The 16,618-nt window shown below is 39.2% G+C and overlaps 1 pseudogene; it reads right to left on the reverse strand.

Annotated features, from left to right (window-relative positions):
- Positions 1 to 4,331: 4,331 nt before the first annotated feature.
- On the reverse strand, positions 4,332 to 4,450 carry LOC120361172 (5S ribosomal RNA; annotated as a pseudogene).
- Positions 4,451 to 16,618: the final 12,168 nt, after the last annotated feature.

A 16,618-nucleotide genomic window follows, 5' to 3' on the forward strand; every position in this document is an offset into this window, starting at 1 on the left:
TAGCAGTGGGAACCCATCAGTGTGACTGCTGCACCCACAAATACCTCCATGCTGGGGTTCTTTTTTTTTGAGACAGAGTCTTGCTGCTTCGCCCAGGTTAAAGTGCAGCGGTACCATCTCAGCTCACTGCAGCCTCCTCTTCCTAGTTTCAAGCGATTCTCCTGCCTCAGGCTCCCAAGTAGCTGGGACTGCAAGCACGCGCCACCATGTCTGGTTATTTTTTGTATTTTTAGTAGAGATGGAGTTTCACCACATTGGCCAGGCTGGTCTCAAACTCCTGACCTCAAATGATCCACCTGCCTTGGGCTCCCAAAGTGCTGGGATTACAGGCATGAGCACTGCTCCAGGCCAAGCTGGGCTTCTTATAGTAACTGCCCATCTCTCCTCCTAGTCAGGTATTAGCAATGACCAAGGTGGTGACTGTCAGAGACCTGTCATAAGGGCTGTCCAGCACAAATGTACCACTGGTCACGTCTGTGCTAAGCCACGTCTGAGGATGGAACCTGCTCACTATGAGCCACTGACAGGAACATGACCCAGGGCGGGTGAACATCAAGCCCACCCCCTTGCTCGCAGTGATCACTCAAAAGATGGGATAAAAATTCAGTCTGGAGAGTCTGAGCCATTCCCTGTGATCTTTCAAGCTGAGGCTGAGAAAAGTTATCTTTTCATCTCTGCTTGCAGGTCTTTCCGGATGTGACTCTGTCACTTGCTACTGGCTACATTTCCTGCTGGGCAGAGAATGTCTGTCTCTATTAGCAGAGAAGGAAGCTTAAGTGGAGCAAAGGAGAAAGAGGTTCGGGGAGGGAGGTGAACTGACACTGTTTGGAGCCCTGGTTCCAGTTCCTGGAACCCAGAGTGGGTCTGAGTCCTGCTAATGGTCTTTTGAGCCACCGCTGTGTTCTTCAGCTAAATCATTCTTTTTCTTTAACCTGGTTTGGGTTGATTTTCTATCATTTGCTGCTCAAAGTGTCCTAACTCAACACTCTTCTCTCAATAAGCAGCTCTGCTAGTCCCTGTCTTTGTTCAAGAGGTCGTGTGCTGGGGCGCGACTGTCTTCCAGTAAACCACAGGCCACGCCAGTCCACGTCCTGTGCCAATCCACACGTGTCTGCAGCACACGGTCTGCATTCTGATCTGCATATTGCAGAGGACGTTTCAGTCATGTATACCTTCAATTCTCAAAGCTTAGCTTTTCAGATATATACAGTTTACATTTATGTTGCCTTCGCTTTAGATATGTAAAAGGAAAATTACATTTTGAGGCCCCCAGATCACTAAGCTACAGGGAAAAGCCAAGCTGGGAAACTGCTTAGAGCAAACCTGCCTCCCATCCCGTTCAGTCACCCTTCTGCACACTGAGCCGCCTTCGGAAAGGCTAACAGAAACTCGAAAGAATGCAGCTGTTTGTCTCTCACCAACCCGTGACATGGAAGCTCCCTCCGAGCTTGAACCGTCCTGCGTTTCTGGATGGAACCAACATATATCTTACATCTGTTGATTGATGCCTCGTCTCCCTAAAATGCATAAAAGCAAGCTGTGCCCCAACCGTCGAGGGTACATGTCGTCAAGATGTGCTGAGGCTGTGTCACGGGTGCACGTCCTCAACCTTGACAAAATAAACTTTCTGAATTAACTGAGACCTGTCTCAGATATTCGGGGTTCACAGATAGCTCTGTTCTAAGTGCTATTACACAAATCCAAGAAAATGTGGAACTTCAGGAAGGACTCAAAAATGTGGGCACGTTTTCTTTCCTGTGCTGAAAAGCTTTAATCCGTATATTTCAGCAGCAAATGAGTAACTTGCACATAAAATGCAGGCTGGAGAACTTTTTCCTTCAAGTCTGCCCCTCTCTGATTGATAGTCTCTGGTTATCACAGCAGGGGCTAAAAATCAGCTACTTCCTTCCTCCCTCTTTGGAGTCACATAGAGTAGAGTATTTAATCTCCACCATATGTGACCCATAGAATGAGTGAATATTTTGCCTAAGGTATAGCTGATTAATAGATAAGTAGTTTTTTTTCTTCTTCAGTTTATATCCAAGTAGTCAACAGTGTCTCGAAATATGTACACAGAAATCAGAGGACCAGAAAATATAAAGTAGTGACACATAAGTCAAAGTAAAGATGACAACCAATAAAAGTGGAGATTTAACTGCCTTATATTACTGTTTCTCATAGCTTTGAATAAAAAGCTAAACTGTAGATTCCAGCCAAGTTCCATCTCACTGGGTTCTGCCTTTTTCTTGTGTGGCTTTGTGCACAGAAAACTGACAGAGCCCTCTCCTAACAAGGGCCACATCTCCTCTGATTAATTTCCAGCTTCCGACCATGAGCACGGGGAGCACCCATGCCTCCCCGCCCTGGCAGCTCCGGGGGTAAGCCTGCCCAGCAAACAATCTAGAAAGTGATTTCGTTTTTCTGAGTAATGCAGAAGAAATCCTCTTATAACGACTTCAGTAAGCTGTCAGCCAAGCGGTACTTATTGAGAGCCACCTTCAGGACGTTCAGGAAGGAAACTAAAGCAGGAGACAAGAGAGGAAGCCAGTGCCAAGGGCATCGGCGGCCCCTGAAGGGTCTAAGTAAAATTACGAAGTACAACTGTCCCTGCCTTCTTCCTTTCTTTTTTCATTTATTTCATTTCTTTTCTGCTTTACTTTTTGTAAGGGGTTGAGTCTCACTGTGTTGCCCAGGCTGGGGTCAGACTCCTGGGCTCAAAGGATCCTCCTGCCTCAGTCTCCCGAGTAGCTGGAACTGCAGGTACACAGCACCATGCCTGCTGCCTCCTTTCCTCATGGTGTCTTGCTCTCTCTGCACCTGTTCCTTTTCTACTATAACCAGTCGTTTCATGCTGTCCTACTCCCACTCCTAGCCTCACCACTCATTCATTCATTCCTAAAGGCACACATGTATTCATTCAAAATATAATATATATTGGCTACCCACTGTGTTCTAGGCACTGTTCTAGGCAGTGGCGATACAGCAGTGAATAGGAAAAATCCCCAGTGCTCAAGAGCTTTTACCTTAGTGATAGCAGACAGAGAGGAAGAAACACAATAGGTGAAATGTTGATAAATGCTGTGGGGAAAAAATAAGCTAGACTGAAGCGGGCAAAGAGTAGTAGAATATGCTTTTTTTTTTTTTTTTTTTTTTTTTTTTGAGGGTCATCAAAGAAGGCCTTGCTGAAAACATGATTTTGGGGCAGAAACACAAAAGAAGTGAGGTGGCTAAGGCCTGTGGATGTGGGATTCTGGGGTCAGAAGGTTCAGCCAGAGGAAGCCACAGATGTCAAGACCGTGAGGCGGGAGAGTGCTCAGGATGTTGTAGAAACTATAACAAATCCAGCGAGGCTGGAGTCCTGCGAATGAGGAGGTGGGGAGGAAATCCCCATGTGCATCTAAATCGAAGACCCTCGAAGCACCTGTTCTCTGTGAAAGGGTAGGCTAGAAGAAAAGCTCCCTGACTGTATAACAAAAAGAGCAAACCAGAAATTGATCTCTACCAAGCGAACGGATGAAAGAGTCTCTCATGAAAATTTGTGTCGCTAAATTTGTCTATATATGAATCTGGGCTTTGAATGTGAACATGTGTGCAACTGTTAAATCCCCAAGTCAAAAAATTAAATGACAGTGATCTCTGTTTATTAGTACCATACAGGGCCAAAATCAAACAAGTGAAAATCCTCCTCGGAGGAAAACATCCTCATCTCAGTCTTCCCAATATTCTCACAGATTCAGTTCTGCCAGATATGAGTTCACAATTAAGATGTGTGAAGCATCTAAGGAAGGAAGTCCAAGAACAAGAGTCAGTAGAAACAGCAGACAAAAGATTTAGAGCTCCTAATGACTGCAAATGTTGGAATCATGAGATATATATTTTTAGAGTATAAAATAACTGTGTAAAATGTTTAAACCAACTAATGACTGAATATTTTGCCTAAGGTATAGCTGATTAACAGATAAGTAGGTTTTTTACAGTTGGGATTTTAAAATATCAAAGGAAAAAGCACTATTAAATATGCCTAGGCAAATTTGAAAAAGAACCTAATAGAAATTATAGGTAAAAAGATGGTGGTGGTTGAAAGAAGAAACTGAATAGCTATATTTAAAAAAAAAAAAAAAGGTAAGTGATAGTTGAAAAGACAATTTGGTGAAGTGGTAGATTGATCTGAAGATATTGTGCATAACGACACAAAATAAAAGCAAATGAAAAATATAAAACAAAGATGAAGAGATATGCAGTTTAGAGTGAAAGAAAGATCCTAAATCAACATTCTCTTTATATATATATATATATAATTTTTTTAGAAGGCAGGGAGTGGAAGAGCCAAAAGCCTACAGCACCTGGTATTCCCAGGTGCTCTCCCATCCAAGTCCTAACCAGGCTTGACCCTGCTTAGCTTCTGAGATCAAACGAGATAGGGTGTGTTCAGGATGGTATGGCCATAGACCTAAATCAATATTCTAAACTTCCATCTTAAGACATTGAAAAAAGTACAGCAAACTAAACCTAAAAAGCAAAGCAAGAAGAAGGAAGGAAATAATAAAGATTAAAGAAGAAACTAGTGAAATATTGAATACAAAAATAATAGAGAAAGTCAATGAAACCAAAGGATAGTTCCTTGAAAAGATTTAAAAAATTGACAAAACTTAAGCTTCATTAACCAAGAAAACAAAGAGAGGATAATTAAATGACTAGAATCAGAAATGGAAAAGGGGAGATTACAATCAATATTATACAAATAAAAGGTTCATAAAGGATACTAAAACCAGTTGTATGCCACTAAATTAGATAACTTAGATGAAATGGATAAATTGCTGGGAAGACACAAACTATTGAAACTGACTTAAGATGAAATAGACAATTTGAGTAGACACATACAAATAAAAAGACTGAATTTGTAATTTTTTAAAAAACTAAGACTGTACCTTCAGGTATCATTTTTGTAGTTTGTTTTTAGAGAAATTTCTTTGAATGCTTGGAGCATGAAAGTTTTCAAATTAATAATCTAACATCACAACTAGAGTAACTAGAAAAGCAAGAACAAACTAACCCCAAGGCTAGTAGAAGAAAAGAAATAACTAAAATCAGAGTAGAACTGAATGAAATTGAGAACGAAAAATTAACACAAAGGATCAATGAAACCAAAAGGTGGTTCTCTAAAAGGATAAATAAGATTGATAGACCACTAGCTAGATTAACAAAGAAGAGAGAAGATCAAATAATGATATTCAGAAATGACAAAGGTGACGTTACAACCAATCCTACATAAATACAAAATATTCTCAGACACTATTATAAACATCTTTATGTGCATAAACTAGAAAATGTAGAGGAAATGGATACATTTGTGGAAACAACCTCCCAAGATGTGATCAGGAAGAAATTGAATCTCTGAACAGACCACTATTGAGTTACAAAATTGAATCCGTAATAAAAAACATACCATTCAGAAAAGCCCCATATGAGATGAATTCGCAGCTGAATTCTACCAGATATGCAAAGAAGAGCTAGTACCAATTCTACTAAAACTATTACAAAAAAATTAAGGAAGAGGGATTCCTCCTTAACTCATTCTATGAAGGCAGCATCACCCTGATACCAAAACCTGTCAAAGACATATGAGAAACAAACAAACAACAGGCTAATATCTGTGATGAACATAGATGAAAAAAATCTTCAAAAAATGCTAGCAAACAGTCCAGAAGCACATCAGAAAGTTAATTCACTATGATCAAGTAGACTTCATTCCTGGAATGCAAGGTTGGTTCAACATACACAAATCAATAAATGTGATCCACCATATAAACAAAATTTAAAAACATGTGATCATCCAATAGACACAGAAAAGTCTTTTGATAAAATCCAACATCCCTTAATGATATAAACTCTCAACAAACTAGTCATTAAAGGAACATACCTCAAAATGAGAGCTATCTATGACAAACCCACAGCTAATATCATACTGAATGGGCAAAAACTGGAAGCATTCCCCTTATGAACAGGAACAAGGCAAGAATGACCACTCTTACCACTCCTATTCAACATAGTACTGAAAGATTGCCAGAGCAATCAAGCAAAAGAAAGAAAAAAAGGCACCCAAACAGGAAGAGAAGTCAAATTATCTCTGTGCTGATGATATAATTCTATACCTAGAAAACCCTAGAGACCCCACCAAAAGATTTTAGAACAGATAAATGACTTCAGTGAAATTTCAGGATACAAAATCAATGTGCAAAAATCAGTAACATTTCTATACACCAATAGCATTCAAGCTGAGAGACAAATCAATAATGCAATCCCATTTACAATAACCACAAAAAATATAAAATACCTAGGGCTACATCTAACCAAGGAAATGAAAGATCTCTACAAGGAGAACTGCAAAACACTGCTGCAAGAAATCATAGATAACACAACAAATGAAAAAACACAACAAATGAAAAAACGTTCTATGCTCAAGGATTGGAAGAATCAATATCATTGAAATGGCCATACTACCCAAAGCAATCTATAGATTCAACACTATTCCTAACAAACTACCAAGATTATTTTTTACAGAATTAGAAAAAATATGTATTCTAAAATTCACAGGGAACCAAAAAACAACCGGAATAGCCAGTGGAATCCTAATCAAAAAGAACAAAGCTGAATGCATCACACTACCCAACTTCAGACTCTGCTATAACACTACAGTAACCCAAATGGCATAGTACTGGTACAAATACAGACGTAGAGACCAATGGAACAGAACAGAACAGAAAGCCACACACCTACAACCATCTGATCTTCAATAAAGCTGACAAAAATAAGCAATGAGGAAAAGACTGTCTATTCAATAACTGGTGCTGGGATAACTGGTGAGCCATATGCAAAAGAATGAAACTGGACCCCTATCATTATTCATATACAAAAATTAACTTAAGGTGGGTTAAACATTTTAATGTAAGACATAAAACTATAAACATTCTAGAGGAAAACCTAGGAAATACCCTTCTCGACACAAGCCTTGGCAAAGAATTTATGGTTAAATGCTCAAAAGCAAATTGCAACAAAAACAAAAATTGGCAACCGGTATCTAATTAAACTAAAGAGCTTCCATGCAGTGAAAGAAACTATAATAAACAGAGTAAACAACCAAGTGATGGGAGAATATATTTGCTAACTGTGCATCCAATAAAGGTCTAAAATTTGGAATCTGTAAGGAACTTAAACAAATCAACAAGCAAAAGCAACCCCATTTAAAAGTGGGCAAAGGACATGAACAGACACTTATCAAAAGAAGACCTACAAGCAGCCAACAAGCATATGAAAAATGTTCATCACTTATCAGTAGAGAAATGCAATTCAAAACTGCAAATCAAAACTTTTTCGTAGCAGCCATTCTGACTGGCTGCTATTACTACATCTCATACCAGTCAGACTGACTACTACTAAAAAGTCAGACAAAAACAGATGCTGAAGAGGCTGCAGAGAAAAGGGGATGATTACACACTGTGGGTGAGAATATGAGTTAATTCAGCCACTGTGGAAAGCAGTTTGGAGATTTCTCAAAGAACTTAAATCAACACTTGACCGAAGAATTCCATTACTAGAGAAATATGCACAGGAAAATAAATTATTCTACCAAAAAGACACATGTATTTGTGTGTTCACTGCAGCACTATTCACAATAGTAAACGCATGGAGTCAACCTAGGTGCCCATCAATGGTGGGCTGGATAAAGAAAATGGGGTACACATACACCACGAAATACTATGTAGCCATAAAAAGAGGGAAATCATATTATTTGCTGCAACATGAATACAGTTGGAGACCATTATCCTAAGTAAATTTACGCAGTAACAGAAAACCAAATACTGCATGTTCTCACAAGTGGGAGCTAAACACTGAGTACACATGGACATAAAGATGAGAGCAATGGATTCTGGGGACTGCAGGAGTGGGAGGGGCAGGAGGTAGGTGAGAACTGAGAGACAGCCTACTGCATGCTGTGCTCACTGTCTGAGTGACAGGATCATCTGTTCTCCAAACCTAAGTGTTGTACAGTGTTCCTGTATGACAGACCTGAACATGTACCCCCTGAATCTAAAATAAAAGTTGATATATCTTTGCAAAAAAACTACCCACAAAGAAAAGCCCAGGCCCAGGTGGCTTTGCCACTGAAATTGATCAAACATTAAGGAATTAATACCAATAATTCATAATCTTTTTCCAAAAAATAGAAGAGGAAGGAACACTTCCCAGCTCATTCTATGAGTCTGGTACTAACCAGATTAATAGTAAAAAGCCATTGCAAGGAAATCAGAGAACAGTATCTCATGAATTTGGATGCAAAAATTCTCAACAAAATACTAGCAAACCACATCTAGCAATGTATGAAAAGAATGATGCACCATTACAAGTGGGATTTATCCTAGGTTATAAGGTTAGTTTACCATCCAAAAATCAACTAATGAAAAACACCACAGCAATAGAATAAAAAGCAACATCCACAAGATCAACTCCATAGATGCAGAAAAGGGGGTTGGCAAATCCCGGCATCATTTTGTGACTAAACACACTCAGCAGGCTGGGAATAGAAGACAATCTATTTACCCTGATAAAGGGCATCTATGAAAAAACTCACAGCTAAAATTGTAATTAATGATGAGACAGGATGCTTTCCTCCTAAGATTAAGAAGAGTACAAAGATGTCTTTTCTAACCACTTTTATTCAACATAGAATAGCTATAGTAGTTAGACGAAAGAAAAGTCATCCATATTGGAAAGGACAAAGTAAAACTAACGTTTCATAGGTAATACAATCTTGTATACAGAAAATCCTAATGACTTTGCTCAAAATTACTAGGACGAATAAATGTGCTCATCAAGGTGATGAACATAAGATCAATACACAAAAATCAATTGTATTTCTGTACTTTCTCATGAGTAATCAAAAAATACATTCTTTAAAAAAATTCCATTTACAATAGCTTCAAAAAGAATAAAACACGAAGGAACAAACTTAACAAAAGAAGCATACGATGTACACTTCTGAAACTCTAAAACATTGTGGAAAAAAGTTAAAGAAGATTAAATAAATGAAAGAACATCTGACGTTCATGAATTGGAAGAATTACCATTGTTAAGATGGCAGTATTCCCAAACTGATGTATAGATTCAATGCAATTTCTATCAGAATCCCAGAGCTGACTTCTTTGTAGAAATTGACAAGCTCATTCCAAAATTTGTATAGGATTACAAATGAACCCAAATAGCCAAAACAATCTTGAAGAAGAACAACAAAGTTGTCAGACTCACATTTCCTGATTTCAAAACTTTTACGAAGCAACAGTAATCAAGATAGTGTGGTACTAGCATAAGGACAGACACATAGATCCGTGGACTTGAATTGAGACTCTAGAAATAAAACCATGTGTCTATGGTAACATGATTTTTGAAAAAGGTAAAACACCATTCAATGGGGGAAAAATAGTCTTTCCAACAAATGACACTGAGACCAGTGGATAAACACATGCAAAAGAAAGAAACTAAACTCTTATCTCTCACCATACATAAAAATTAAGTAGAAACAAGTAATAGTCATAAATAAGAGTTTCATAGCTAAGAAAACTGAGGGGTAAGTCTTCACGACCTTAGATTTGACAGCAGATTCTTATATGTGACAATAAAAGCAACAAAGAAAATATACATAAATTGGAGTTCATAAATATTAAAAACTTGCACTTCAAACGATACAATTAAGAAACTGAAAAGACAATGTCTTCCACAACATGGAAGAAAATATTTGCAAATTATATATTTGATAAGAGACATTCATGTAGAATATGCAAAAAACACAACTCAAAAATAAAGAGGTAATTAAGCCAGGGACTAATTTAAAAATTAGCCGAAGGACCAAAACAGACATTTTTCTAAGGAAAACATACAAACGGCCAATAAACACATAAAAAGATGATTGATATCAATAGTCATCAAGGTATTGTAAATCAAAGCCACTGTGAGCGACCAGTGCACAACCACCAGAGTGGCTAGAATCCAAAAGTCAGATAATAATATGTGTTGGTGGGAAAATAAAGTGGCAGAAAGCAAACTGGCAACTCCTAAAATGATTAAACATGGATTTACCAGACGACCCAGCAATTCTACTTCTAAGTATATATTCAAGAGAAATGAAAACATAAGTTCACACAAAAACTTGTACAGCATTACTCCTAAAAGCCAAAAGGTGCAATACATCCAAATGTCAATCAACTGAGGAATGGATAAACAAAATGTGGTATATCCTTACAGTGGAATGTCATTTGGCCACAAAAAGAAATAAAGTATCAGGTAGTCATGGGGGCTCATACCTGTAATTCCAGCACGTTGGGAAGCCAAGGTGGAAGGATCCCTTGAAGCCAGTAGTTCAAGACCAGCCTGGGCAACACAGGGAGATGCTATCTCTACAAATAACAATAATAATAATAATTTTTTTAAATTAACCTGGTGTGGTGATACATGCCTATAGTCCTAGCTGCTTAGGAGGCCAAAGCAAGAGAGTTCCTTGAGCATCAGAGTGCAAAATTACAGTGAACCTTACTCGTGCCACTGCACTCCAGCCCGGACAACAGAGTGAGACCTTGTTTCTGTTAAAAAAAAAAAAAAAAAAAAGTGAAGCATTGACACATGCCACGTGACTGAACCTGGAACATATTATGCTAAGTTATGGAAGCCAAATACAAAAAGCCACACAGTGCGTGATTCCATTTATATGCAGAATGTCCAGAATAGGTAAATACATAAAGATAAAAACACAGACAAATGGTTGCCAGGTGCTGGGGGAACGGGGTATGCAGCACGCATTTGTTTCTCAGGGCTGCCATGACAAACTCCCACAGACTGGATGGCTTAAACCAGCAGAAACATGTTGTCTCTCTGTTCTGGAGGCTGAAAGTGCTAAATCTAAGATATCAGCCATGCAGTCTCTGGAGGCTCTAGGGAAGACTCCTGCCTTCCCTCCTTCTAACTTCTGGTGGCTCCTGGCAAACCTTGGTGCTCCTGGATCTGCAGCTGCACCCCTCCAAACTCTTTCTCTTTTTTCTTTCTTTCTTGTTTTTTTTTTTTTTTTTTTTTTTTTTTTTGGGGACAGAGTCTTGCTCTGTTGCCCAGGCTGGAGTGCAATGGCATGATTTCAGCTCACTGCAACCTCTGCCTCCCAAGTTAAGTGATTCTTCTGCCTCAGCCTCCGAGTAGCTGGGACTACAGGCACCTGCCACCATGCCTGGCTAATTTTTGTATTTTTAATAGAGATGGGGTTTCACTATTTTGGCCTGGATGATTTTGAACTCCTGACCTCGTGATCCGCCCACCTTGGCCTCCCAAAGTGCTGGGACTACAGGCATGAGCCACCATGCCCAGCCTCTTTCTATTTTCATGTGGCCTTCTTCTCTGTGTGTACTCTCCCCTTCTATAAGGACACTCACTACTGAATCAAGGGCCCATGCTAATCTAGTATGACCCCATCTTAAATAATTACATGTGCAAAGACCTTATGTCCAAACATGCTCACATTCTGAGGTTCCAGGTAGATGGGATTTGGGGAGGACACTGCTCAATCCACTATGGAATGACTGCTAACAGGTAGAGTTTCTTTTTGAGGTTATAAAAATGTTCTAAAATTGACTGTGGTGATGGTAGCACACATCTGTGAATATTTTTAAAAACATTTAAATAGAAAAAGGTTGGATCCAAGATGGCCAAATAGGAACAGCTCTGGAGTGCAGTTCACAGCAAGAACGCAGAGGGTGAGTGATCACCGCATTTCCAAAGGAGTTCTTACTGCCCACAGACGGGGCAAGGAAAAGAGCATCTGCCATTACCGAGGCAGTCCACCAATACAAAGCCAGTCCGCCATTACTGAGGCAGACTGCTATTACCAGGGTGGTTCTAACTATACCTCTATAAACAAAACTGCAAGGAGGTTCACATAGCAGCTGGGCAGAGCCCATGTCAGCTCAGCAAGACTTCTGCTGGCAGACTGTGATTAGGTTACCTCCTCGCTAGACAGGGCATTTCTGAAAAAAGGCAGCAGCACATCAGGAACTTATAAGTAAAGCTCCACCTTCCCAGGACAGAGCACCAGGGGAAAAAGATGGTTATGACTTCTGCTACAGCAGACTAAAACATATCTTCCCAGCAGCTCTGAATGGAACAACGGAGCTCACAGCTCAGTACATGAGCTCCTATAAGGGTAAGACTGTCTCCTCAAGCAGCTCCTTGACCCCCATAAATCCAAAGAGACACCTCAAAAAGGAGAGCTCAGGCCAACATCTGGCGGGTATCCTTCTGGGACAAAGATAACAGAAGAAACTGACAGCAACCCTCACTGTTCTGCAGCTGCCACAGGTGATCCCCAGGCAAGCAGGGTCTGGAGTGGACCTCCAGCAGTCCTACAGCAGTAGGGCTGATTGTTAGAAGGAAAACTAAGAAACAGAAAGAAATAACTTCATCATCAACAACAGGATGTCCACTTAGAGACCCCATCCAAAAGTCACCAACTACAAAGACAAGAGGTAGATAAATCCGCAAAGATGGGAAGAAACCAGCACAAAAAGGATGAGAACACCCAAAACCAGAACATTTCTCCTCCTCCAAGGAATCACAACTCCTTACCAGCAAGAGAATAAGGCTAGATGGAGAATGAGTCTGTTGAATTGACAGCAACAGGCCTCAGAAAGTGGGTAATAACAAACTGCACTGAGCTAAAAGAACATGTTCTAACCCAATGCAAAGAAACTAAGAACCTTGAAAAAAGGTTTGAAGAAATGCTAACAAGAATAAACAGCTTAGAGAAGAATATAAATGAATTGATGGAGTTGAAAAACACAACACGAGAACTTTGTGAAGCATACACAAGTTTCAATAGCTAAATCGACCAAGCAGAAGAAAGGATATCAGAGATTGGAGATCAACGCAATGAAATAAAATGAGAAGGCAAAATTAGAGAAAAAAGAGTTAAAAGAAATGAACAAAGCCTCCAAGAAATATGGGATTATGTGAAAAGACCTAATCTACGTTTGATAGGTGTACCTGAATGTGACAGAGAGAATGAATCCAAGCTGGAAAATACTCTTCAGGATATTATCCAGGAGAACTTCCCCAAACTAGCAAGGCAGGCCAACATTCAAGTCCAGGAAATACAGAGAACACCACAAACACATTCCTCAAGAAGAGCAACCCCAAGGCACATAATTGTCAGATTCACTAGGGTTGAAATAAAGGAAAAAATGCTAAGGCAGCCAGAAAGAAAGTTAGGGTTACCCACAAAGGGAAGCCCATCAGACTCACAGCAGATGTCTCCACAGAAACCCTACAAGCCAGAAGAGAGTGGGGGCCAATATTCTACATCCTTAAAGAAAAGAACTTTCAACCCAGAATTTCATATCCAGCCAAAGTAAGCTTCATAAGCAAAGGAGAAATACAATCCTTTATGAACAAGCAATCGCTCAGAGATTTTGTAACCACCAGGCCTGCTTTACAAGAGCTCCTGAAAAAAGCACGAAACACAGAAAGGAACAACCAGTACCAGCCACTCCAAAAACATGCCAAATGGTAAACAGCATCAACACAATGAAGAAACTGCATCAACTAATGGGCAAAACAACCAGCTAGCATCAAAATGGCAAAATCAAATTCACATATAACAATATTAACTTTAAATGTAAATGGGCTAAATGCCCTAATCAAAAGACACAGACCGGAAAATTTGATAAAAAGTCAAAACCCATTGGTGTGCTATATCCAGGAAACCCATCTCACATGCAAGGATACACAAAGGCTCAAAATAAAGGGATGGAGGAAGATTTACCAAGCAAATGGAGAGAAAAAAAAAAATCAGGAGTTGCAATCCTAGTCTCTGATAAAATAGGCTTTAAACCAACAAAGATCAAAAGAGACAAAGAAGGGCATTGCATAATGGTAAAAGGATCAATGCAACAAGAAGAGCTAACGATCCTAAATATATATGCACCCAATACAGGAGCATCCAGGTACATAAAGCAAGTTCTTAATGACCTACAAAGTGACTTAGACTCCCACACAATAATAGTGGGAGAGTTTAACACTCCACTGTCAATATTAGACACATTGACGAGACAGAAAATTCACAAGGGTATCCAGGACTTGAACTCAGATCTGGACCAAGCAAACCTAATAGACATTTACAGAACTCTCCACCCAAATCCACAGAATATACATTCTTCTCAGCACCACATCACACCTACACTAAAACTGACCAAACAATTGGAAGTAAATCACTCCTCAGCAAATGAAAAAGAACGGAAATCATAACAAACAGTCTCTCAGACCACGGTACAATCAAATTAGAACTCAGGACTAAGAAACTACCTCAGAACCTCACAACTTCATGGAAACTGAACAACTGGCTCTTGAATGTTGACTAGATAAATAATGAAATGAAGACAGAAATAAAGACGTTCTTCAAAACCAACAAGAACAAAGACAAAATGTACCCGAATCTCTAGCACACATTTAAAGCAGTGTCTAGAGAAAAATTTATCATGCCCATATGCCCATATGAGAAACAAGGAAAGATCTAAAATCAACACCCTATCATCAAAATTGAAAGAGCTAGAAGAGCAAGATCAAAAAAATTCAAAAGTTAGCAGAAGAAAAGAATAACTAAGATCAGATCAGAACTGAAGGAGATAGAGACACAAAAAACCCTTCAAAAAATTAATATCCAGGAGCTGGTTTTTTGAAAAGATCAACAAAATAGATCGCTAGCCAGATTAATAAAAAAGAAAGAGAAGAATCAAATTGATGCAATAAAACGATAAAGGGGATATACCCAAAGATTCCACAGAAATACAAACTACCATCAGAGATCACTACAAACAACTCTATATACATAAAGCAGTAAACCTGGAAGAAATGGATAAATTCCTGGACACTTGCACCTTCCTAAGCCTAAACCAGGAAGCAGCTGAAATGCTGAATAGACCAATTACAAGGGCTGAAGTTGCAGCAATTAATAGCCTACCAACCAAAAAAAGTCCAGGTCCAGATGGGTTCACAGCCAAATTCTACCAGACATACAAAGAGGAGCTGGTACCACTCCTTCTCAAACTATTCCAAACAATCCAAAAAGAGGGAATCCTTCCCAAATCATTTTATGAGACCAACATCATCCTGATACCAAAACCCAGCAGACACTCAACAAGAAAAGAAAACTTCAGGCCAATATCCATGATGAACATAGATGCAAAAATCTTCAATAAAACACTGGCAAACCGATTGCAACAGCACATCAAAAAGCTCATCCACCATGATCAAGCAGGATTCATCCCAGGGATGCAAGGCTGGTTCAACATATGCAAGTCTATAAATGTAACTCACCACATAAACAGAACCAAAGACAAAAACCACACGATTATCTCAATTGATGCAGAGAAGGCCTTCGACAAAATTAAACAGCCCTTTATGCTAAAAACTCTCAATAAACTAGGTATCAACAGAACTTATCTCAAAATAACAAAAGCTATTTACAACAAACTCACAGCCAATATCATACTGAATGGGAAAAAGCTGGAAGCATTTCCTTTGAAATCTGGCACTAGACAAGGATGCCCTCTCTTGCCACTCCTATTCAATATAGTATTGGAAGTTCTAGCCAGAGCATTCAGGCAAGAAAAAGAAATAAAGGATATTCAATTAGGATACAAGGAAGTCAAATTGTCTCTCTTTGCAGATGACATGATTGTATATTTAGAAGACCCCATCATCTCAGCCCAAGATCTCCTGAAACTGATAAGCAACTTCAGCAAAGTGTCAGGATACAAAATCAATGTGCAGAAATCACAAGCATTCCTATACACCAATAACAGACTAACAGAGAGACAAATCATGAGCAAACTCCCATTCACAATTGCTACAAAGAGAATAAAATACCTAGGAATACAACTGACAAAGGATGTAAAGGACCTCTTCAAGGAGAACTACAAACCACTGATCAAGGAAATAAGAGAGGATGCAAACAGATGTAAAAACATTCAATGTTCATGGTTAGGAAGAATCATTATTGTGAAAATGGCCATACTGCCCAAAGTAATTTATAGATTCAATGCTATCCCCATCAAGCTATCTATGACCCTCTTCACAGAACTGGAAAAAACCACCTTAAACTTCATATGGAACCAAAAGAGAGCCCACATAGCCAAATTAATTCTAAGCAAAAAGAACAAAGCGGGAGGCATCACACTACCTGACTACAAAATATACTACAAGGCTACAGTAATCAAAACAGCATGATACTGGTATCAAAACAGATATAGACCAATGGAACAGAACAGAGGCCTCCGAGGGAGAACCACACATCTATAACCATCTGATCTTTAACAAACCTCACAAAAACAAGCAATGGGGAAAGGATTCCCTGTTTAATAAATGGTGTTGGAAAAACTGGCTAGCCATGTGCAGAAAGCAGAAACTGGACCCCTTCCTGACACCTTACACTAAAATTAACTCCAGATGGATTAAAGTCTTAAACATAAGACCTAACACCATAAAAACCCTAGAAGAAAATCTAGGCAATACCATTCAGGACATAGGCGTC

Source organism: Saimiri boliviensis, chromosome 4, assembly GCF_048565385.1.
Source record: "Saimiri boliviensis isolate mSaiBol1 chromosome 4, mSaiBol1.pri, whole genome shotgun sequence".
In the NCBI taxonomy this organism is placed as follows: domain Eukaryota; kingdom Metazoa; phylum Chordata; class Mammalia; order Primates; family Cebidae; genus Saimiri; species Saimiri boliviensis.